Consider the following 24,007-nt stretch of genomic DNA (forward strand, 5'->3'; position numbering starts at 1 on the left):
TGTCTGTGTTTGGGGAGGCATATCCTTAGGAGGGCGCACATACCTCCATGTCTTTCCAAGGGGAACCGTGAATGCTCAGGTTTATCGAGACAACATCCTTGATGCTTATGTGCGCCCATATGCCGGGGCAATTGGTGATTGCTTCCTGTTACAGGACGATAATGCAAGACCACACAGAGCTCGCATTGTTGATGATTATCTTCAACAGGAAACAATTACTCGCATGGAGTGGCCAGCTCGATCCCCGGACTTGAATCCTATCGAGCACGTTTGGGATGCTCTAGGGAGGCGTGTATCTGCCATCAATCCGCCCCCTCAGACCCTTGCCACGCTTGCAACTGCTTTACAAGAGCAATGGCTCTCACTTCCTATTGAACTGATAGACCGCATAATTGAAAGCATCACACATCGCTGTTTGTGCTGTATTGCTTCTAGAGGCAATCATATTCCATATTAAAGGTACTTTTTCTATTGCAAACCGATACTTCCAATTTGTTTATTTTATACATGTGCTAATTTCTATACTACTATTAATGTCTGATAATTTCTTTTTATGTTGTTTAATACCTTACTATGTGTTGTATATTGTGGGTAAGTTTCATAAAATTCCATGTGTAATTTCTTGAGTTATCGCGATTTTTGTGAATTTTCCTTAATTTATGATAACCAGTGTATTATTAGTATTAATTGACAGACGAGTAAAGTAGACGATACTCTAAAAGAAAGAAAAAATAAATACCTTACTTTAAATGTTATTACATTAGTTATCAAGAATTTTTGACAGTCGTGCACTTGCTACAATTGTCCCCACTTACGGGGTCAATTGCAACAGTTCATAAATTCAACTAAAACATAGTTAATTATACATATTATCATAATTGTGATATATTTTCTTATTGATCAAAATAGTAGTGATATTTTAGGAGTAAAAATAATAATGAGCAGAGACCTAAAGGGTTAAAAATTTTAATTTATGCTGTGAAAGGTGACAAATAAAATAATACACATGCAACATAATATAAATGATATAGGAAACTATTGGTGGTTCTTAAAGAGTTAAGTAATGGTTTGTAAACATAAGAATATTTATTTTCATCTGTTACAATCGTCCCTTTACTTATTGTTACAATCGTCCCCAAGACGCCATTTCAGCTTCATTTGTTAAAAACAATGCTAGTTAATAAACAAAACTAATTATTTTTTATTGAAATGTTAATTAAGGTGTCCATTTATATATTCGGTTAATAATTTTTATTTGTTTAAACAAAATTACTTTGTTACAATATAATAATCTAATACCAAAAAAAGTACTTACGTAGCATGAAAATATCGTCTGTGATGTAACTCTTTCAAAAGTACATAAAAATGGTTGCCAGCAGGGGTGTAAATATAGATTTATTAAATACACCTTTTGCGCCACCTAGGAACCAAATCTAGGACCCGACACCCTGTGTTTTGCCCTGTTACAATCGTACCCTGCTACAATTGACCCCACTCTCCCCTACTGCTTCCACAGTGTTTTTTTTTTTTTTTTTTTAATTTCAACGCTTAAATTAAACATTGCGTAAGAACATTGACTTTGAACAGAAAAACTGTAATAAAAAACTATATTATTCATCTAACTATAAGCTATATGTTAGTTTGCAGTCTTAACAGGCAAATTGTGGGAGCTCAAATAAATATGATCTTTACAGACTCAGCTGAGTTGAAATTAAATGTATGACTCCTTTTGTGCCTACATTGTAATATGTTATAAAGCAAATTAAAATATTTATTCAGTATAGTTGTGTAGTTCTTGCATATGCTGTTTTATTTTATGAAAAAAAAAAAGATTACTCTTTTCTTCCATTTTTATTTCTCATCTAGTGTTCATATGGTGTTTACAGACTCGTCAAAATTAAAATTAAGTGTTTGACTTATTTTGAACCTACGGTACTATAGCTTGTGAAAAATTTTTTATATTTATGACGCATAATTTTGTAATTTTTTATGTAAGCTGTTTTATTTTATAAAAAAAGAAATTACCATTTTCTTCCATTTTTATTTCTCATCTAGTGTTCATATGGTGTTTACAGACTCGTCAAAATTAAAATTAAGTGTTTGACTTATTTTGAACCTACGGTACTACAGCTTATGGAATTTTTTTTTCTATTTATGACGCATAATTTTGTAATTTTTATATAAGCTGTTTTATTTTATAAAAAAAAGAAATTACCCTTTTCTTCCATTTTTATTTCTCATCGAATGTTCATGAAACGATCGATGACAACCGTAATTCCCGCAGCCTATAAAAAAGAAAGCAATAGATAATGAGAGAATTTATGAAATGAGATAAAAATTACTCATTTTTTCCATTTTCTCAAAAGCCCACGTTTCACGTTAGGAGCAGATATCCGTTCTCTTCTTCTATTGTACTTTTGAAAGCAACGGGATCATTTTTCATTGCGTTCTGCTCCAGTGCTTGTCTATTAATGGATCATTTCGGGAATTCTACCTTATAAATGAGTTTCCGAAGAAGATGTCAAGGCTGCGAAACTTACGACAGAGAAGGTGACCCACGTGACTGACCTTCTGAGACAAACTAAATCAAGAAATTACGAAAATCAATAAATAGTTAACACGGAAGACGTACGTTTGAATCTAGATCCAGTAGTAAGTTTCAAATGTTATTTAGACAACGGTTATGACCTTTCAAAACAGTTTCAAAATGTCTGATATTTTAGCTGATTCATCTTACTCTAATGGAGAGAGCTACATTTTATATTCTCATTACATTATAAACTCTTTTTACTCTAAACTAATTAGCCATAGCTATTGTTAAAGTAGCTATAAATGTAAGTTTCTTGACTGAGCTTCAACAGAGTCAGTGATAGACTAATGAAAAAAAATCACAAAAAAGCTAGAAGAAAATCATGCTTCAGTCAGCAGATTAAGCGTTAAAGCAAAGAAAAAAATTCTAGTGAAATTACCGTACTGTAAGATAAAGAAATTTCTGGTTAAAAAAGAAAAAAGGAAAAAAATAGCTCCAGTTATAAAACCAAAATATACAGTATTTAAATCATTCAATTGGTAATTTTGCCCTTCTAATAGTAATATTCCACACATTTACTAGAAATACAAAAATGAAATGCACATTTAATTGAATAAACGTTTTTAATACTATGCATTAAGGTATCGTGAGAAAAATTAACACATTTATCAATTTATAACACGTTTTATAAAACAATATTTCATAGTTAATTGTACCAAAAATCATTAAAGTGCTTTGGTTAAAATTATCGTAAGATAGCGATTTTTTCCTACCACATATATAATGATCACTACGTGGAAAGTAAAATTGTTTTTTGTGCAACACACAGGGGAAAAAAGTATGGTGAAAACTACCGGAATATGTAAAAATTTATCTTTTTTTGCTCTATGGGTTCACCAAGACCATCAGTAATTCTTACAGAAGCATTTTGGTCAAGATTTTGGTAAAATTAAGAATAAAAAATAGTTTTATAATGTACTTAGTAAATGTGATAAAATTCGATAGCTTTATCATTTTATATTGAAGACTGGCATAAAAATCTTTTCAGTTAAATTTACTTTTCCGTCTTGGATTTTTTGCTAAATGTGTGGTTGTTAGAACTATACTTTTAAAAACCAGAATTTAAGGTAAACCGTTGTGTTGTGAACAGAAAATACCGTATAATAGAGTTTTTATTATCAGAATTATGTTGTTTTTTTCACCAAAAATGTCATTACTATATAGCATCGAGAAACCATAAAGTAGCTACGTGGAATAAAGGCTAAAGAGCAGTTCGGGGTGAAATCGTTCCTTACGGTAATATTGCAATGCATCATTATATTATTCTTCGACATTTATCTATGAAATTATATGCCATGAGACTGTGTTAGACCATACACATACCATATGTTGCACCATATACAATATACATAGTTAGACCACATACAATAGACGTAGTTAAACCACATACAATAGACGTAGTTGAACCACATACAATACATAACAAGAGACGAAATCCAATAGCTCCAAAAAAGGCATTTGTTTTCCACTTGGCTCCTCCCAGCAGTTCATAACTAATACGCTGCAAAGTGTTCGAGCCTGTCTCTGTTATGCAGCGGCCTCTGGACTCTATAAATCGGCCTTGGTAAGATTCAGAAGTGGTCACTTAAAATGCATGAAATTTCAAAATGGGAAAAAAAATTTTTTTTCTCCCCATTCGTATTTCGCTCCTGCTAGTACTACTCACCTTCTTAATTGTTTAAAGCCTACAGAAGGCACCTCCTACCACACCTGTAAATTAGGAGTGGTGCAGCAAATATTCAGCTGACTTTCTGTCCAAGAGCGAATGATCTCCAACTAGCCCGACGTGAATCTTCTTGATTATTTTATTTGATCACATGCATTTTCCAAACTAAAAAATTTTAAAATCCTCAATTTAATCAAGTCTAAAAACGTATTTCAAAAAATATGACAGGAATTATCAATAGCAGCCTAACGTGCCGCAAGCGATGGATTTAAAACTGGAGCTCGTTATAAAAGTAATACTTATTTTCTTAAAAAAAATCTGTAAAACTTAATCATTTTGCCGGTTTCAACAAAATATCATAACTTTAAAATATATATTTTAAAAATTTAGCCTGCAAGTAAGTAAAGGCGAATTTGAATTATTGAAATTAATTTAACAATACATATTTTTTCACCAAATAGTTAAATTTTTTTTTTACTTGTTTGTTTATTTTGAAGAATTGCAACTACGTATCAAGCTTTTATTTAAACTTTTTTTTACACTCCTTTAATAAAATATTGATTAAATAAATAATATTGGAGAATATTACTTAAAAATTTTTTTCAATGCATTCTGTTTAATTGAAAATAACTGAAACGCTATTTTTCGTTAGAAGTTTTGAATTTCGTTCGAGACTTAATCAATACTTAAAATTGAAAAAAAAAATAAGTTACTGCCATAAAATTCTTAAAACATAAATCGTAAAATGGCCAAAATTTTAAGTAGACATCAGATATTCCTTTATTTAGCAAATGTTTAAAAAGGAATTGCAAAAGAAATTCCTCATATTATTATCTAGATTTTTAGTTTAACTTCAATACAGCAGATATTTCACAAAAATGACTCGTTTAGTTCCTTCAGTTTCACCTTAATCGAAGTTAATTAAATATTCACGCAAATTCTCGCATCTTCTCATTCAAGTGATATCGGAGTATTTACGCGGAGAAAGAAGATTCAATTTAAAGTATCGTGCTGTATAATAATGACATTAATGGTAAAAAAAAATTTAAAAGAACTGATCAATAAAACGAAATTATACACTATTTTTTTCGTTCACATGGTAACGGTTTAGCGTAAATTCTGGTTTTCAAAATCATATTCATTAATACTACACATGCAATATAAAGTTCCGTTCATATGGTAATTTATATGGTTGATATTTACTTTTGTTTCTTGTGAGTACTGATTGAAATAGTCCTTAATTTTTCTTTTTTTTGTTCAACTTTAGCTTGACGCCTTGGAATCTAAACATTTTGAATTCATTTATTGTTAAAATATTACTTTGAAAAATCAATCTGTTTAAAATTTATTTGAGTAATGAAATAAATCACAAGAATATTTTCTTTTATCTTAGTTCATATATCAACTAAAATTGGAGCATCAGTATCTACACGGGGAAAAATAATTCGGGTTAAATTACCGTACCGTATTGTACTGACATTCCTGCTAAATGATAATATAAAAAATTCTATACGTAAAAAAAAATATCCTGACTAAATTACCGTACTGTAAGGTTATCTTCTCAAAATAACGAAAATAATAATAATAATAAAAAAAGCAGAATTCTATTTCAAAAGATACAATATTTAAGCTAGCTATTCATTTGGAAATTTTTTCTTTCATATGATAATGGTTTACCCGAAATTCTAGTTTTCAAAATTATACTTCTTATGACCATACATTTATTAAAAGTTCCATTTGTTTGGTAACTTTTTTGACTGATATTCTTAAGCTGTTTATATTGAGTACTGATTGAAATAATGTCTTACTTTTCGTCCTGCGCTTCAATTTCGGCTTGATTCTTTGAAATCTAACCATTTCGAATTCTGTTACTGTTAAAATGCTACTTTGAAAAATGAAACAGGTTAAAAATTTAATAGGATAAACCGCTAAAAATATTTTCCTTTATATTAAAAGAAAGAACATAAAAAGTTAAAAGTTAAATAATATTTTAATCAAATGCAAAATGTTTACCTGTTATAGGTCAGTTGGAATGAAATACATTTTAAATCAAAAGTTAATTTGTTAATTTCAAAATATTTTGAAAAAAAATGAAATTGATAAATTTAATTTGGGCTTAAAAATAAATACTTATATTATTAAACTATTGGAAAATTTAATATTCTTATTTATTATAAAATTTAAATTTAGATGGTGAAATAGACTAAGTTTTATTTAAAAAAAGTATTATTAAACACACTGTAAAATATCTTGGTGTAAAAATGCCACCACTTTAAATTTCGATTAAAACATTTTTAAGTACAGATCAGAATCATGTAAAAAATAATACAAATTGTCTAATAAATATCTAAAAAAAATTAAGTCGAGTCATTTTATTGGTTTATCGGTGCAACATACATTTGCAGGCCTGTGTGCTCAATTAAGGCTTATAAACCTTTGTCAAGTAGAACGACTGATAGCACAACACAGAGAACATCACAAAAAATACATACAGGGCTACGGTGGGGTTCGAACCCGCCACCCCCACGCCCAACAGACGGCGACACCGCTCGGCCAGGGAGGCCCCACGAATTATTTTTTTTGTTGCTAGAAACATGATTTTTGTTTTATTTTGTTTTAACGAAATGATTTTGCAATGTTATCAAATTAAATTCTATAGTACAAGAAATATTTTTGTCAGAAAACAAAAAAATGAATGAATAAAGAAATAAAACTATAACTTGTAAAAGTAAATGAAAAATGTGACAGCATGAGCTGAAAAAATTGTAGTTCACATTAACACTAAAAATGATGAAAAATGCATATCAATTTTTTTTTCAGTGAATAATTTTTAAACTCCTAAAACCAATATATTTACTAATAAAACGTTATTGCTAAGTTTGCTTTATACTTTAATATTACAGTATAAAAGATTATTTTTTCTCTTCCTGAAAGAACTGACTTTTTACAATAAATAGGTGGTTTAGCGAAACAAGAAAAACTAGTTAAGGTGGAAATAATTAAACAATATTGTTCCAGATAAGAAACAAAAAATCCAGCAAGCGGATTTGAGACTACGTTTTCATTTAAAACGTTTAAATATTAACTTTCTTGTAAAACATTAATTTTATAAAACTTCTTAAATTTGAGAAAACAGGAGTATTAGCGTTCTTAATTTTTTTTCCTTCCGTCTTCTGACTTATTGTTACTTTAATAAATTGAATCTTGTCACCGGGTGATTTATTAGGAGGTTTAGAAATGTCGCACTAATTCTAAGCTGGAGAAAATCTAATTTAAGAAGTTGTTCCAAAAGATTTGTGTCACATGTCTTGTGATCCTGCTTCACTTATTAATCTAAGATGGTAAAAGATGTTAATAGTGAATGGAATAATCAAATTTTAATCTAACAAAATATTTTTCCGATTAAAAGACTAATCTGTATGCTGAAATATAAAAAGAAAATGTATGTTTAACCAAATAATTTTGAACTATTCAGGTATTGTTGAATATATATATATATATATATATATATATATGTATATATATATATATATATATATATATATATATATATATATATATATATATATATATATATATATATATATATATATATATATATATATATATATATATATATATATATATATATATATATATATATATGTAGTACAAAAATTATAAATACTTTTGTATTAATAAAAGTATTAAAACTCTTTCGTTTTCATAAAATGTCTTTGTTGAGAAATTCTATTTTGGGACTTCAAGGCTGAAAACATACTATTGAATTATAATTAGATTTATATTTCAAAGGAGGAGTTATTTTTTTAATCTCGACCCTCTTTCACTTCCATATTAGGAAGCATTAAATGATTCTCCATAATGCGTAGAGTTACAAGGTATGTACGACTGGAACCTAATTACATCAAAATCTGTAAGCATTTAATGCGAGACCGATAGTTTTCGCTTGTCTCTTGCTGAATAACGTGTTCCAATAAACATCTGCCGGAACCATCCGCAGTCTTGTCCACACCCCCTTCCTTGTGGAGTGGGGAGGTGAACTGTTATATCCATCAGCCTACATTTAAATAAACTTTTTTATAACGTATTATGGCTTTTGACTGCATTATTAAAGCTGAATACAACAATGATATCATATATATATATATACACCAACTTCAAGAAAAATGTTTCTAGAATAATGAAATTTCGGCAATGCATCCGCCTGAAAAACATATTTAATTGATTAAAGTTTCAAGATCACAGCTTAATGCAATCAAGAGGGAAATAGTTTAAAACGCGAAACACTAGTACAATAACAACTAGTGTAAACATCAGATTTTTGAAAGCAAGCACGCAAATAGGCATGCACTTTGTCATACAGATGCCATATGTCATTTTGCGAGGTGGAGTTTGTTGTCTTGGTCTGTCTATATGGGGATAGTTAATGCTGGTTGTGGATGACACTGAAGTTGCCGTCCCTAATGATGTCCAATACGAGTTTGATTGGTGAAAGATCTGGTGATCTAGCATGACAAGGCAACATGTTGACGTTCTATAGAACATGCTGGGTTACAACAGTTGCAGCAGCAGTATGAAAAATACATAAAATATGAACAGGTCAGGGATGGATGTGTCAAATATTTTGAAAACATGAAATGCTTTCGTTATACACTTCCCTCAGATGGATGTAAAATAAACACTCAACAGAAAAAATTACTGAAATATTTAAATTTTAAATAATATAGTGGGTATAAAATTAGCTATAGTGAATTCAAATTTAATAGCTGTTGGACTATCAAGGTCATGTTCAAAAACATGAATTCCAGAAGAGCTGTGTATTTTTTATATTTACGTATAGGAAGATTGTATTTAACAGTTCTGATTGAAGAAAATATAGGATGTCGCTTATCATGATTAAGGAATGTGAAAAGCCAGTTTTCAAATTCACAGAAATTGCTTGTATGAAATTTAAAATTAAATATCGTATGTAGATAATTTTTTAAACCGTTTTCGATTGTGGGGTGTAGATTTTGAGTAGTGTTCTATCTCATTCAAATAAGTGCAGTATCTATTCTAAACATTTGCAAGCGGATATTTTTCTACATAAGAATTCCCGATAAGATAACTATTTAATTAATAACGTCCTGGCAGGAAAAAATATTAACAAAAAATCAAATTCTATCTTAAAATTAGAAATGTTAACCTGAACTATCAAAATACATGATCAAATTTTCAATAATTTTTGAGATACTGTATTATTCAAGTTTATTAATTTACCCCAAAAATCTCATATCTGATAAGTTAAAAACAGTCATTTGAAAGCTAATAAAGACAACAAAAAACAAAGTTATTCCCTTTAGATCCATTGTCTCCCAGTGAGTTAAAAGCCTGATTGGAAGACGAAAATATACAGAGACTAAAACTAACAAAATTGTAATTACACTTAATAATTTTTCTAATTAATGTATTGTACATTGCGCCAAAAAAAAGATATCACCCCGCATAACTTTCTTACAAATGATCGGATTTTCATGTACTAAGTGTCAATCTTAATAGTTCCTGGGATTGACCTTGAATATGCGAATGATAAAGTGTTAATTATTATTTAAGTTATGTAATCGGACTCAAAAACATACTTTCTATGAGTTAACATTGATTTTTCTTTTACATATTTGGATTATTAACCTTCAAAATATGGGAAGTAGCCGGAAACTGGGAAATATGGTCCCCATAGGTTGGTCAGGAGAGCGATCCAAAGTTCGGACCTCGTAATGTTTTTAGTCATACTTTTGAAATTAATTTAGCAGTTCAAAAAATGCACCCACTCATAAAATCCGTTTACCCTAAAATAATTGTATGCAAAAATATAATTTTTAATAATTGTAATTTTTTATTATATATTTTAATTGAGGATGAAAAAATTTTGAATTATGAGGCATATTTTTTTTACCATATTAATCAACATATTTTTCTATTAAAAATATATATTTTTAACTGTTTTTATTTGGTAAAAGTCGAGAAAAATAAAAATTAGTTATTGTTAAAAATTAATTTGGGGGCAATGAAGGAATATTTAAATGGGGCTATCAATATTTAAATGTGCTTAACTTACGAGGAACTTGTCTTTTGCTCACGGAGCGTAAAATTTCATTTAGGTTTTTTCGCTAATAACTGATTTTTGATCCCTTTTTTTTATTATAAAGTACGATATTTCTTTTTGGTGGCCTAAAAATGCATTCGTTACTAAGCAAGGAAATTTAATAAAACATTTTATTGTATAAAAAACATTATATTCAGCGAATGTCGAGTTTTATAAAAGCATGTTTCCGATAGAATGTGATTATACATCAGGTTGCATTTATATTTAATATGATTATATTTGATTTTTGGTTTGTTTTTTCAATAATTGATACAATTGCAATGATATACATACGTATACTAGATTTGGAATAATACATTTATTAATTCCTTCAATATATCTTTTTTAATTATTAATACGAATACGTGGACAACAATTTTAAGCATTTTAAAATTTCTCAACATCTTATATATAGTCTTAATCGTAAAATAATTTTTAATTACCGTTCCACTCAGACTAAATTTGCTGCGGTTTATCTTTCAATAAAACTTTTCACATTAATCTTCCATTAATTGTGCTCATTAAAACTTGCCAAAAATAAATCAGGGTAATTGAGAAATGGCTAATATGTGTATTTTCTTATTAGCCTTAAGAGCTATCTGTGTTCTCGTCAAAAGGCTGAAAATATTTGTACTGCTGGCTCAAAATTATAGAAGACTTTTTTTCAAATTTGCATAGCACTGTACAAAATGAAGAATTCTACAAGCATAGAGAAGAATTGATCCATCAGATTACACAAAATGCATCATTAAATTGTAATTAAGAAATAGAAGCAAATTAATTAAAGAAAGAATTATTCCAAATTCACCAAAACATAAGAAAAAGAAACTTTCCTTATAACCACAAAACGTCCTAGAATTACATTAAAATTGAGTTGAATGGAGTTTGATAAATTAATAGAATTTATATACACTGTTAAATACATTTAAAGGAGTAAAAGTGAATTAATTTAAATAAATCTCAAAGAGTACAGATGAATTAATTTACAAAGTAACAACTCCAAACAGTGTAAGTAACGATGAAGCGAAAACATTAATAAAATGCTACAAAATAAAACTCATAACGCTTTGTGTAAAAATTCTAAAACTATAAAAAATAATGAAACGATTTAAATAGGTTTTAATCAAAGTGAAATGAATCATAAACATACAATTTCCTGTACTTTACTTTTTTACATTTCGGAGACGAAATTAACTTATATAATTTGTTTCTTATCCGTAAAAGTTAAATTGTCAGTTTAGAGTTAGAAAGTAACGTATAAAAATAACAGCAAGAACTTTTTAAAGTGCTTTAAAGTTAATTAATTGTTGAAATCTAATCAAAGCTTAGCAAACTTTTCCAACAGTAAAAACGCCTGTGTACTTTTTGATAGCATTCTAATCCCCTAAACCATAGTTCTCAAAGAAATAAGTCTTTATTTGTATCGAAATGCTGCTATGATAAATTATTTTCGTCTAAAGAAATTAATTAAACATGTTAAAAGTCTTTCACTTCTTTAGCAAAAATATTCAATTTTGGAAAACTTTAAAAGGATTTATCTTGCGTTGAAAGAAATAAAAGTTTAATTTAAACTTGTTTCTCCTTTCCGGTAGGGATCAATGATTTTCCTCTGCGAAAAATGACAAATGCTACAGCCGAAAGAAAAGAAACTTTGCTCAAAGGAAAAATTTTTTAGTTTCTTACTTGGATAGTTTTAATTAGTTTAAAACTGATCAAAAGTATTAAACTTGAAAGACGGAGTGTTAGAAAAAAAATGTAATTTGGTCCCGGCACATTGTTCTGCATTTCTGTTTACAACTATGGAGAATGACTGTTTATTTTTAAGTTTAGGTGACATCTGCATCAATTTATTTTCGAGAAAATTCTTTTTATTTTATTTATTTATTTATTTTGAATTTGTTTTATCAAGAATCAACGTTTTTTTTTTCAAAAAAAAAATATCTACTTCGTTCTTAATTCTCAGATATTTATTTGAGAATAGTAAGAAATACTAAGTGCAAATGATTAATTATTTAATGCGATTTTTAAGAAGGGAAGAAAAAGTCTTTCAAACTTTAATTATATAATATTAATTAAAATATTAATTATGATTTTAATCGGAGAACAGAAACATTAAATCTGATTAAAGAAAAGCAAAGTTAGGTTTTGAATCAGCATTATTTTCATTCGTTTAAATTATTATAAACCAAATTATTATAAACCAATTCTAAATTAATATAAACCAACATATCTTATAAACACTTGTCAACTAACGTTATACCACAGAATTTCTACCTTACTACCAACGAACTGAATTAAATTATGCTATGGTAATTTTGTGATGTAATTACTCATTAAATTGAAATATTTAAATTTTCTAATTTACGATAACTTGTCCTAATGTGTTTATAACAATGCAATTTAATTCCGTACATGCATCAGTTGTATTTTCTTGCCACTGATACCAGAATGTCATTTGCAATTCCTCAGGTGCTTGGTCATCTTTTAAACATATGTTGTTAGAGAGCTTGAGCAAAAACCATCTTATTATGTTTCAATGATAATCACTCAATGTTTATTAGAGGAGTAATGGCTTTCTGTTCATAAAATTTTAAATTTCCTGTAAGCTTATAACATCTTGGGAAATGACCATTCCTTGTTTGACTGTTTGGATCAAAAATGTACTGTATTTTCTTCAAAGTAACCCTTACTGAAATTTAAGGCATATTTGAGGTGCCAAAATTAATTTGAGGTTTATTCGAAGTTGATTTAAATAACAACCTTAACACCTCTCAAGGTGTATAATCACACACTTGAAATTATTTCAAAGTTGATGGAAGTTTTACTTTAGAGCAACCGGCCGGCTTACGAAGCTAGTTTTTGAGGTGTACGGATTAATTTTTCAACACTTCAAGTAAAGGTGTGAATAATTTCACCTGATCTAAACTAAAAATATTTCTGAGTTATATATGAGGTTGGTTTTGTGAGGTGCAAATGAGGTAGAAATTTAGGTTTGTTAATGAGGTTATTTTTAGTGCAAACCAATTACCTCGGGGGTATTTTTTACATGTGTGAACCTCAACACAAACTCAAAAACACTTTATTTTTTTGTAAGGGAAGTTAACCAAATATTTTCTAAAAATGTTAATGCTAAGACTGTCCCTGATTTGTTTGATACACCGTTGTGACAACATAGCGCTGAAAATTTCATTAGACTGAGCATTGATAAAACTAATGCAACTGAATTCTGTATTAGATTTGCCATTACCTTCCGTTAAAGATTAATTAACACTGCTTATTTCACTTCTACATTCTCCTGCAAACCTAATTTAGACCAACCTCTTCGTTGCTTTTATCTCAATCTTTTTTTCTTTCCGTATTAGCATTCTTGCAGTTTTAACAATAGCCTTTGAACTAAACGTTTTTCCCTTTTATGCTTACCTAAAAGGGAAAAAATGCTCCAGCCCAGGCATTTCGCAAACTTAAATTTCATTCAAAACAAACAAATCCGAAACGTAAATTCAGAGTAGCATCTTGCTATTAAAAATGGATCTAATCATTAAAGGCATCGGATAAAGAACACATGTATTTAAAACAAGAGAGATATCATGTTTCTTTCATGTCTGCAGCTTCATCTTCTCATTTGTCAATGGCAGTATCAAATGCTTTTTTCTTTTTTTAATTTTTGTAAGTTAGTGACAAAAAAAATTGCTCTGTTGGGTTTTCTGAAAAATGATTTTTTGCTTTTAATCTGAAGCACAAATTCTCAATTTAGATATTTTGGTTTAATCTGGCTAATATAAATCGATAAATGCTTTTATGTTCCCCTTTCACAATATTGATTATGTTGACAGCTATAATAATATTAAGTATAATCATACAATGGGTGTCGCAATATCTTAAAATTCAAGCTTGGCTTTGTGGAGATGATAACCTATATCAAATCTTAACCCCTGCAAGCATTTTTCATTTCTTTATTTTTTGATTCTTCATATTTTTACCACAAGTTAAATGATTCTGCAAAATCGCAAAATTCTGTTGCATCCTAACGTTTGTTTTTGACAAAGTATAAAGGCTTTAAATAAAGTAATATTAGCGTAATTGGAGCGTTTTTTTTTAATTAACGAAACAAAATTGTACAGAAAAATTAAATAACGATCTTTCAAAATAATAATCAGCAATCTTGTATTTTTTGTCAGATATCAGAAAGCATTTATATACCACAGACAGCTCCTGGTGTCTCGTCATAGTCACCATAACTCTTATAATGGCACTTGTCTTGTCATAGTCACCAAAACTCTAGCAATGGCACATGTCTCGTCATAGTCGCCGGAACTCCTGTAAAGTTAGGACGGAGGATGTTATTCCACCTTCTAAGGTCGCAAAGCATCATTTACAGCTTTGAGAACGAAAACTGATTATTCTCATGCAACACGATAAGGGTATTGTTCAGTAATAAACGCGAACGTTCATGCCATATACCCAAGTGCTGATAAGGCTGCTGAAATCGTGGATTTCAGATAATATTGGGAAACAATGCAATGCCTTTTTAGCAATCACTAATTATAATTCACCAATGCAATCACTAATATTTATAAAGGTGAAGTAGAGTGGCAGAAAAATTAATCTACTTCAACGTTCACAGTAACTACCTTCTCCTAGAAAATAATAATTATAAAAATGTAGTTGATTTTTATGCATTATTAAAAAAAATTAAGAAAAAGTAACACAAAAAAGTGATTACAATGAAATAGCATTGACTTAGCAATCGAAAATAGAGACCTAATAAGTGTTCGAAAACGGGAGAATCTTAAAACAATGAAATTAAACATACTTTTAAAAAAAATCAAAACTTCTCAATCATTATTCTTAAGACATTACCTTATTCTAATTCACATTAAACCATAAATACTAATTTATTATCTGCATTAAGAGATTAAAGTAAAGAAAAAGTAAATGACTATTGGAGAGTAAAGACAGTAGGACTCACCTCTTTCATATGATTTTATACTTTTTGTTGTGCAAACGAACAAATTTGGTTAAATTGAGAAATCACTTTTTGCTTTCGAAATAATTGCCATGTAATCTCAAAACTTCTCAAAATCCTATATGCTTCAAATACACAATATTTAAGGAAAAAAAAATCTCAATTGTAATTAACCAAATTATAAAAGAAACAAAACTTCTTCGAGCTCAAACGCAACACCCATCCAAAGTGATTCAAAAAATTATACTACTAGAATTCTATAAAAATTAAGCGAAAAAGCAGAAAAATTCAAGCAGTCGATCAAATTAAACAAAAATCGTTATGTTTTATTCCTGAAGAACATAACAATCAGCATGATCTCTCAAGCACACACTAAGACACTTGCTTAAATACAACGAGAGTTATTGTGACGAGAGTATTGTACTCATTCCCACTTATCTACGTTTTAAAAGTCTCTCCTAGCTACCGGTTTACTGAGTTAGCTTAGAGTATTGTACTCTCTCCAGGAACCCCCGTTGTACGCAATCTTTCCCAGAACGCTGCTTATTACCTTGATTAGGGGAATCGCGTTCTTTCTCACAGATTCACGTTGTACGAAGTTTCTCATAACCCCTTGTTCCTTACCTTGGTTTCGAGCATAGTACACTTTCCCATCGATCTACGTGATACTAATTTTCTAGCCCCCTGCTTTTTACCTTGGCTGAGGATATTGTTCTCAATTTCACCTATCTACGTTTTACGTAGTCTTTCCTAGCCCCTTGCATATTACGCTGGTTCAGAGTATTGTATTCTTTCCCAGGATCCAAGTAGAACGCAATCTTTCCCAGACCGCTGCTTATTACATTGCTAAGAGTATTGTGCTCTTTCCCACCGATCCACGTTGCTCGACGCCTTTCATAGCCTTCTACGAAGTTTTATTATAATATGTAAGTAGCATTAGTATTAATATACCTATTATATTTAATTACCTTAAACTGCTAACTATTTTTAAATATATAAATTTCAATTTTTTTAAATTTCAAATGCGCTTTTTTAATGTTTTAAATCGTATTCAAATGAGTCGGTATTTTTAAAATTCGATTTCTCAGGAAATATTCGGTCAATTTCGTTCAAAGTTTGCACTCTGTCATGCAAAGTCGCATTTCTTTAAATTGATTTAAACAATTTTGATTATTACATTTGTTTAGAGCATTGTACAATTTCCCCTCCGATGCAGGTGGTACGCACTCTTTCCTTGCTTCTTGCTTATTACTTAGGGTTAGAGCAATGCAATCCCTACCACCACTTTACGTTGCCTTTTCTTGCTCCACCACCACTGCTTAGTACCTCAGCTTAGAGCATTGTACTCGTTCTTAGCTCGAGCATTGTACCATCGATCTAAGCTGTACGCAATCTTTCCGAGCCCCTAAGTTTATGCAGTGTATGCAGCGTCTCTAAGATATGATACCTCATTCGAAAATCCTGCAGCATATCGATCATTTTTGAAAATCACGAAATTACAGCATTTAATTTTTCACAATATTTTTAACTCACTTAATAATCTTATTTTAAATTCAGAATCATATTAGATAGATTTCTACTCTTAAAATTTATATGTATTAATAAGTGAAATATCATCCTATCGTATCCTACCTATTTCAAAAATATGCTCTAGACGGGTGTAAAGTGGTAAGTTCTTTATCGTGATTAAGGTATTTATTTGATAAGGTTATATATTTAATTTTTCTTATTTCTTTTATTTAAAATGCAAACAATTCAAGCATTTTCTTTTTAAAATTTTATCTTTATCTTTTAACTTTCTTGATAAATGAAATGTAACTAATTCACACTTTACATGCTAGTTTTACCCTTGAATGTTCAATATAAGGTTTTAAAATACTTTGCTAAGACGTTATGAATATTTTAAAGTTCTCTTAGTTTGTAAATTTTTCAAATATTTGTTGGTGGACGTAAAATATTTCCCTACTTCTGGTGAGTTATTCTCATTTCAAGCTAATAGATATTTTCTTTAATATATTCAAATTCGCTTCTATTTAAGTCTTAAAAACATAAAAACCTTACGAAACTATTTCAGAAGTGATCTTTACCATAAATATGCTTCTCATAAGCATAATTTTGAAGGTTTTATTATATTTTAAATAATCTTAAAAACGTAGAATGAATATTTCGTATGTTAAAGCGAGCATATCAAATTGACAGCAAAGGAAACTGAATAATATGTTTTTTTCCAGCTTTCACGCAAAATGATGTTCGAGTGTTTCACGAATTCTTATGCATTGTGTAGACTTCAGCATAACGAAAACATATTTCAAATGCATATTTTAGCATTTATGAGTGTTTATGAGATATATTTTATTATTCCTTAAAAAGACAGAAATTTAAATTATGTTAATAGGATTCAATAGTACAAGTGCCCATGATCTTTCTTATAAACGTATGTGTTTTCAGCATTAGGGTAATTAGACCCTGAGCTGAAAAGTGAGTTAAAAAGAGCTTAGTGCGCTAAAGGAATGAAGTATTAATATTCCAGAATAAAATTACATGTAACAGAAACATATAAAATTTAAAGTTTGAAAAGTAATTAGAATTTATTGCTTAAATTCTTAATAAGTATGAAGTATTGAAAAGTCTATTTAAAAAAATAAATAATGTGTTAAACGAATTTAGTGTAGATTTTTTTGTAATATTTGTCAATAATTTTTTATTCATTTTTATGTCTTGAATTATTCAAACTGAAGATTAAAACTTTAGCAAATTGATCAATTCAAACTAATATCAATATAAAACTAATAATCAAATTTATCTAACACAATCATTTTCTTCCAATGTAGAATCGAGTAAATATTTTTTCTGTCTAACTAACTAATTATTAATTCAATTGGTTTTTCGTATAATCAAACTTAAATCAATTCTTTTTTTCATATAATTGTTTTTTTGATCAATTTTCAATTTCATAAATTACCCTCCAGTAATTCATGTTGTTGTTGTTGTTTTTGTTGTTGTCGTTGGTCGATTGGTCAAATGGTTCGATTGTGCTTGATTCCCAGTGGGGCCATCTAAGGTCAAAAATTCAACTTCTGTCACACCCATACGTTACACCCGTTTACAGGGTGTAACGCAGCGTTTCTCAACCTTTCAGTATTCGCGGCCCAGTTTCTAATCAGAATTTTCATCGCGCCCCCCACTTACAGTAAAATGTATACAACAGTAATGTATATTGAGCATTTTTAATTCTCTCCTTAAATTATTTTTAACTGCCAAAACAAAAGTAAAGTAAAAGCCAGCAGCAATTGAGATTGTAAACTCTATGTTTGGAGATAATTTTCCAAAACAAATACAGTTCACACCTCTTTTAAATGATACTGTTGCTCGTCGACTTGGTGATCTAGCTGAAGATGTAACATGACAGCTTTTCCCAAAATTGCGTGTCAAATTGTTTTCAATACAGCTTGATTAAGCAACAGATATTAATATAGATGCTCTTTTAATTGCCTATATTCAATTTTGTGATAATATGTCAGTAGTAGAACTACTTTTTTGCAAATCAATCGAACTCACAACAACAGCGCTTGCATTATTTGCTATTTTAATTGATTTTATGAATGAGAAAAACATAGAATGCAAAAATTGTGTCGGAATATGCACCGATGGTGCTCGTTCAATGTCCGGAAGATTCAAAAGTATACAAGCACTTGTAAAACAAAAATCGCCTCAATGCGTCTGGACACATTGCATGATCCACAGAGAAGCTTTGGCTTCGAAAGAAATGAGTCTTGGTTTGAATATTGACTGAATATTAACTACGGTTGTAACCATAGTAAATTATATAAGAATGAGACCCCTGAGATTGAGAATCTTTTCTGCCCTTCGTAAAGACATGGGCTCAGTACATTCAGCGTTACTATTTAATTGCGAGGCAAGATGTTTATCACGTGAGAAATTTTTGCAACAAGAATGCTGGCAAAGAATTTGAAAAAGTATTTTCTTGCTGACGACAAACTGATAGCAAGTTACGAGTGGATTAGGGATCCATTTCAAAAGACTTCCGAAGGACTCTCAATTGATGAGGAAGAAAAATTCACAGACTTCGCAACAAGTGGCGAAACCAAAATACAATTTAGTAATTAATCACTATTTGAATTTGGGGCAAGAGTAGAGGATGATTTTCTGCACTAAAAACAAGGACATTTCGCATTCTATTACCATCTTTAACATTCTACCTTTGTGAAACAGGATTTTCTGCTGTGGCTTCTTTGAAGACATAATATAGATCTCGGCTAAATATAGAAACAGAACTGAGAGTGGCTATTTCTAATATGAAACCTTACCTCGAAAAACTTTGCTTTGCAGGACAGGCCCACGGAAGTCACTAATAATTATCAAATTTGCTTTTAATTTAGCATGTTTTTATTAAGTAAGGTGGGTGAACCAAAGGTTGTTAGTGCTTCGAATGTAGCCCATCCCTCAAAAGTAGAATTAAATTTATTTTGAATCACACGATAACCTTGCTACATTGTAAATCTTGTATCTGAAGGGCTAGTGGCAGAATTGGAAGATATTTATTTTGAATGGCCTCTATTGTATGAAGTGATTTTCTTTTTTGCAGTTGTTCTAATTTTCGGGTATCTAAGAAGATATTGAAATTTATATGTGTTTAAATTCTTAGAACTTTGAGCTATAATATGTTTTCTGAAAGTTTATTTCTTTTTATTTAACCACATTACTTTAATTCAAATTAATCTATCAGATTAATAGTTTTAAGTTGTACAAATGGTGACCATATGCATGTTCCCAAGGTGACCTGACAAGGTGCCGCGTTGGGGACACGTGGGCCATCGTCGGAAACAAATGTGAAATCTATAAAAGAGTTAATTGAAAATCATTACGCAGCATATTATTTATCAAAAAGGAATGATTTAATTGAATACCAATTGATTAGTTCATTTTAAGCAAATGCGGAACTTTGGTATTATATTTTGACGTTCTGCACTTTAGTAAAGTTTGCGATATTTTGCTTCAATTTTTTTTGTTTTGTTTGCATTTTAAAGTGATTTTTCAAGTATTTTTGTGGTAGTTATGTGTGTTTTTGTGGTAGATTCTGGTATTTTCCTGTAAATTTGGGTATTTTTTATACTAGTTATGGGTTAGGTTAGTTAACTCTAGTATGGTTATTTAACTCTTACTTATTAGTTATGGGTTAGGTTAGTTAACTCTAGTATGGTTATTTAACTCTTACTTATTAGTCATGGTTTGCTAACCCTTTTGACAGAATGAAATCAGTAATTCTTGACTTATTCTAATGAGTTAACTCAAAATAATCACTAGTGACTTCAGACAAGAACAATATCACTGTGAAATATTTATAAGCAAATTATACACTCTAAAATCAAATATCCTTTTTATTGTATTGTACCAGCAAGGCACTTAAGGTACCTTTTTAAAAGACGTTTGCCAGTTCAAATGTCTTTTCTTAAGATAATTTGAGTAAGTGATTTCAATGTAAGGCTTACCTTTGGAACCTGTGGGAAGCGCAGAAGCTACAATTTTGAAATTGTACTATAAAGTAAATTGTACTATGAAATTATAATTGTATTTGAAATTGTACTATGAAATTTTATTTTACAATTAAAAGTATGCGTGGTATATATTAGAGATAGGTGTAAGATGTTACAGAAAAATTTTAATCTCACTGACTTAACCAGAAAATTAGGAAAACTTCTCAAAGCAAAGCCACCTTTGGCTCCCCTCCTTAAGTTTCGATTTAATAAGTTGTTTTACTTTAATAAGTTATTAAATATGTCGAAATGTATTTTGTTTTCTTTTCTTTGTGTATGTGCGCTTTCCTTCCATTCAGTTAATTAATTTTTTTAAAGAATATTTTCTCTTGGGTACTTTCGCGCCACCCCTCAAGTGTGCTCGCGCCCCCCTAGGGGGGCGCACCCCACAGGTTGAGAATCGCTGGTGTAACGTATCATACTTACATTCATTTATCCACAGATCGCAATTTTGATCTGAACCAGAGAATGATCAACCTTCAATTCAGTACCCCTCAGGTACAATTTGTAGTGGGCACATGGAGCACTTTGGGCCCCAACAGACTTAACGTGCACCAGTCACCATTTACTACGTCTTCTGCCGGCTGGATTTGTACTCTCGTTCTCAGGAACGTGAGTCCAATGTCCGGCCAACGAGGATATCCCGGTCTCAGTAATTCATGTTTATCCAGCTAATTATTGCTTTTTTCTAATTATTAAACTAAGTAATAAAACCTGTTTTATTAAGACATTTCAGATACATAATTGGCTTAAATAAAATTTATTTTAGACATTAAAAAAATTTAAATTAATACATTTTTGTTAAATAAAAGCCATATTATTGTTTTGAAAGCTTTTCGAACAGCATTAAGTACAAATTTAATCTTGTATTAGATTTTTTTTTGTTTAGACTAAGATTTTAATTTTTTTAATGTTAACGTTTATCACTATTAATACTAAGGTATTGTGCACCAAAGAAATGAATAAAAAGAATACCCTGACTAATTTTTGATCTAGTGATGGAGTATGTATGTACTAAACCTCAATCTTATTCGTTAAGGATCTGAAAAATGTTAAATAACGATATAAGTTTAGAAATTGGACTCTTTCCTTCATATAGAATTGTACATACTTTCTTGAAATACACAGACAATTTTTAGTGCGAATTCCTGACCCGCTAGATGTGGAAGTGGCCGGACTCTGGGAAAAATTGTCCTAGTAGCTTGTTGTGGAACGCAGTTGGAAACTTCGATGTGAATTTTACTTTCTGCGTATTTCGCGTATTACAGTTATTTAAACCAAGCGAATAAAAAATGCACACAAATATGAAATTCGGTTATTCAAGGATAATTCTAAGCAAAAAATTATTTTTAGTTAATATTAATATTTTTTATTATTTTATTTAATAATAGTCTAAAACGCTTTAACTTACAAGGTATACAAATTTGAATGTATCTTTATGTTTTAGAAGGCAATTTTGAGTGGCAAAATAAATATTTGAACAAAATGTTTTGAATAGGTCCTAAAATTAAATTTTAAATATTCAACTTTTTTAATTTTGATAACTCAAAAACCAATTCCACAACAAATTTCAGTCAAAGTTTCTAATTTGACATACAAAATTATTACATTCCATGAAATGATGTAAAAAATAGTATACCTTACAACTTATTTTTTTAACTATTAATTAATAAAATAATAAAAATATGATTAATATTGGCTAAAAGCTATTTTTTGCACAGAAATATCTTTGGATAATCAAACTTCATATTTGGGCAAATTTATCGATTAACTTGAAAAGTTTTTGAGATATAGCAAAACAAGCAAAAAGTTAAATTAACATTAATGGATCTAATCTTTCGACCACTCTCTATACCAAACAATTAAGATCATAGTTCAAAGATTGCGGCTACCTCCCACATTTTGAGGTTACAGAAGCCAAATTTCTCCAAAAAAATTTTCAATGCAAAATGTTTAAAAAAATATGTAAATCTGTATAATACAGAAAAAAAATGATTTCGTAACTTAGAATATCGTCTGCACAAATCAGTTAGTATATTTGAGATTTTTCCTTAAGGCCATTAAGATTGAGTCCCAGAACATGAAGATCCGATCACTAGATCAAAAGTTATTCTATTTCGCTCTTTTTTTCTGGAATTAAAAAAGTGATAGACAATGTTATACAAATTGTGTAGCACTGCTGCTAGAGTATGCCAAAAAAATACAGATGTCGGGAAAAAAAAGCGATTAGGCAAACTGTATAATTACTGTTATCCTATACAAACTGTATAATTACTTTCATCCTATACAAACTGTATAATTACTTTTATCCTATACAAGTAATATTAGTTAACCTATACAAACTGTATAGGATAATTAGATTTGGGTTAGGTGCAAGACGACTCAGACGTATAGTATGTAGCCAACGTATGGGTTATAAGCTCAAATTACCAGATACGGATTAAAACAATCACTGATTTAAATACAACACAACTTATACCGTGCCTTCACGGAAACATATGAATGCGGCAGAAATCTACGTATTTATTTATATTTTTGATGGACTTGTTTGTATAAATATTATTTTTAAAGTTTAAGTTTTTATCAAATAAATAAATCTATCAGCTATTGTTTATTTTAAATTATTAAAGCTTTCAGATGTTTTTCGCATGGCCATAAAATGAAATTGGGGGAAAAACTTCGTAGTACTGTATGAAAAAAACACAGAAATATACCATAAAACTATTTTCTAACAAAAATGACGATTGTACATTAAAAACGCATCTAAATACTTAAAATTTGAGTATTTTGTAGTTTTATGTGATAAAAAATGATAAAAAATAAAACTAAACACTTAAATTTAAAAAAAAAAACACAATTTTTTTTGCTATTGTCTAACGCATGAGTTGCTTGTTATATACAAACATTAAAAAATGTCATTACAAAATATTCATGTATGAAATACTTGTAACAATGAAAAAAAACTTGTAACGACGAACTTATAACAATGAAACTTGTAACAATGAAACAAAGAAAAAAAACACATTACGCAATATTTTGCCACAAATCATGCCCCAATGTTAAAACTCACTCACATCAATGTTTTAACATTCACTCATCAATGTTAAAA

Source organism: Parasteatoda tepidariorum, chromosome 7 (genome assembly GCF_982258835.1).
Source record: "Parasteatoda tepidariorum strain Cologne lab strain chromosome 7, Ptep-v5.0, whole genome shotgun sequence".
Lineage (NCBI taxonomy): Eukaryota > Metazoa > Arthropoda > Arachnida > Araneae > Theridiidae > Parasteatoda > Parasteatoda tepidariorum.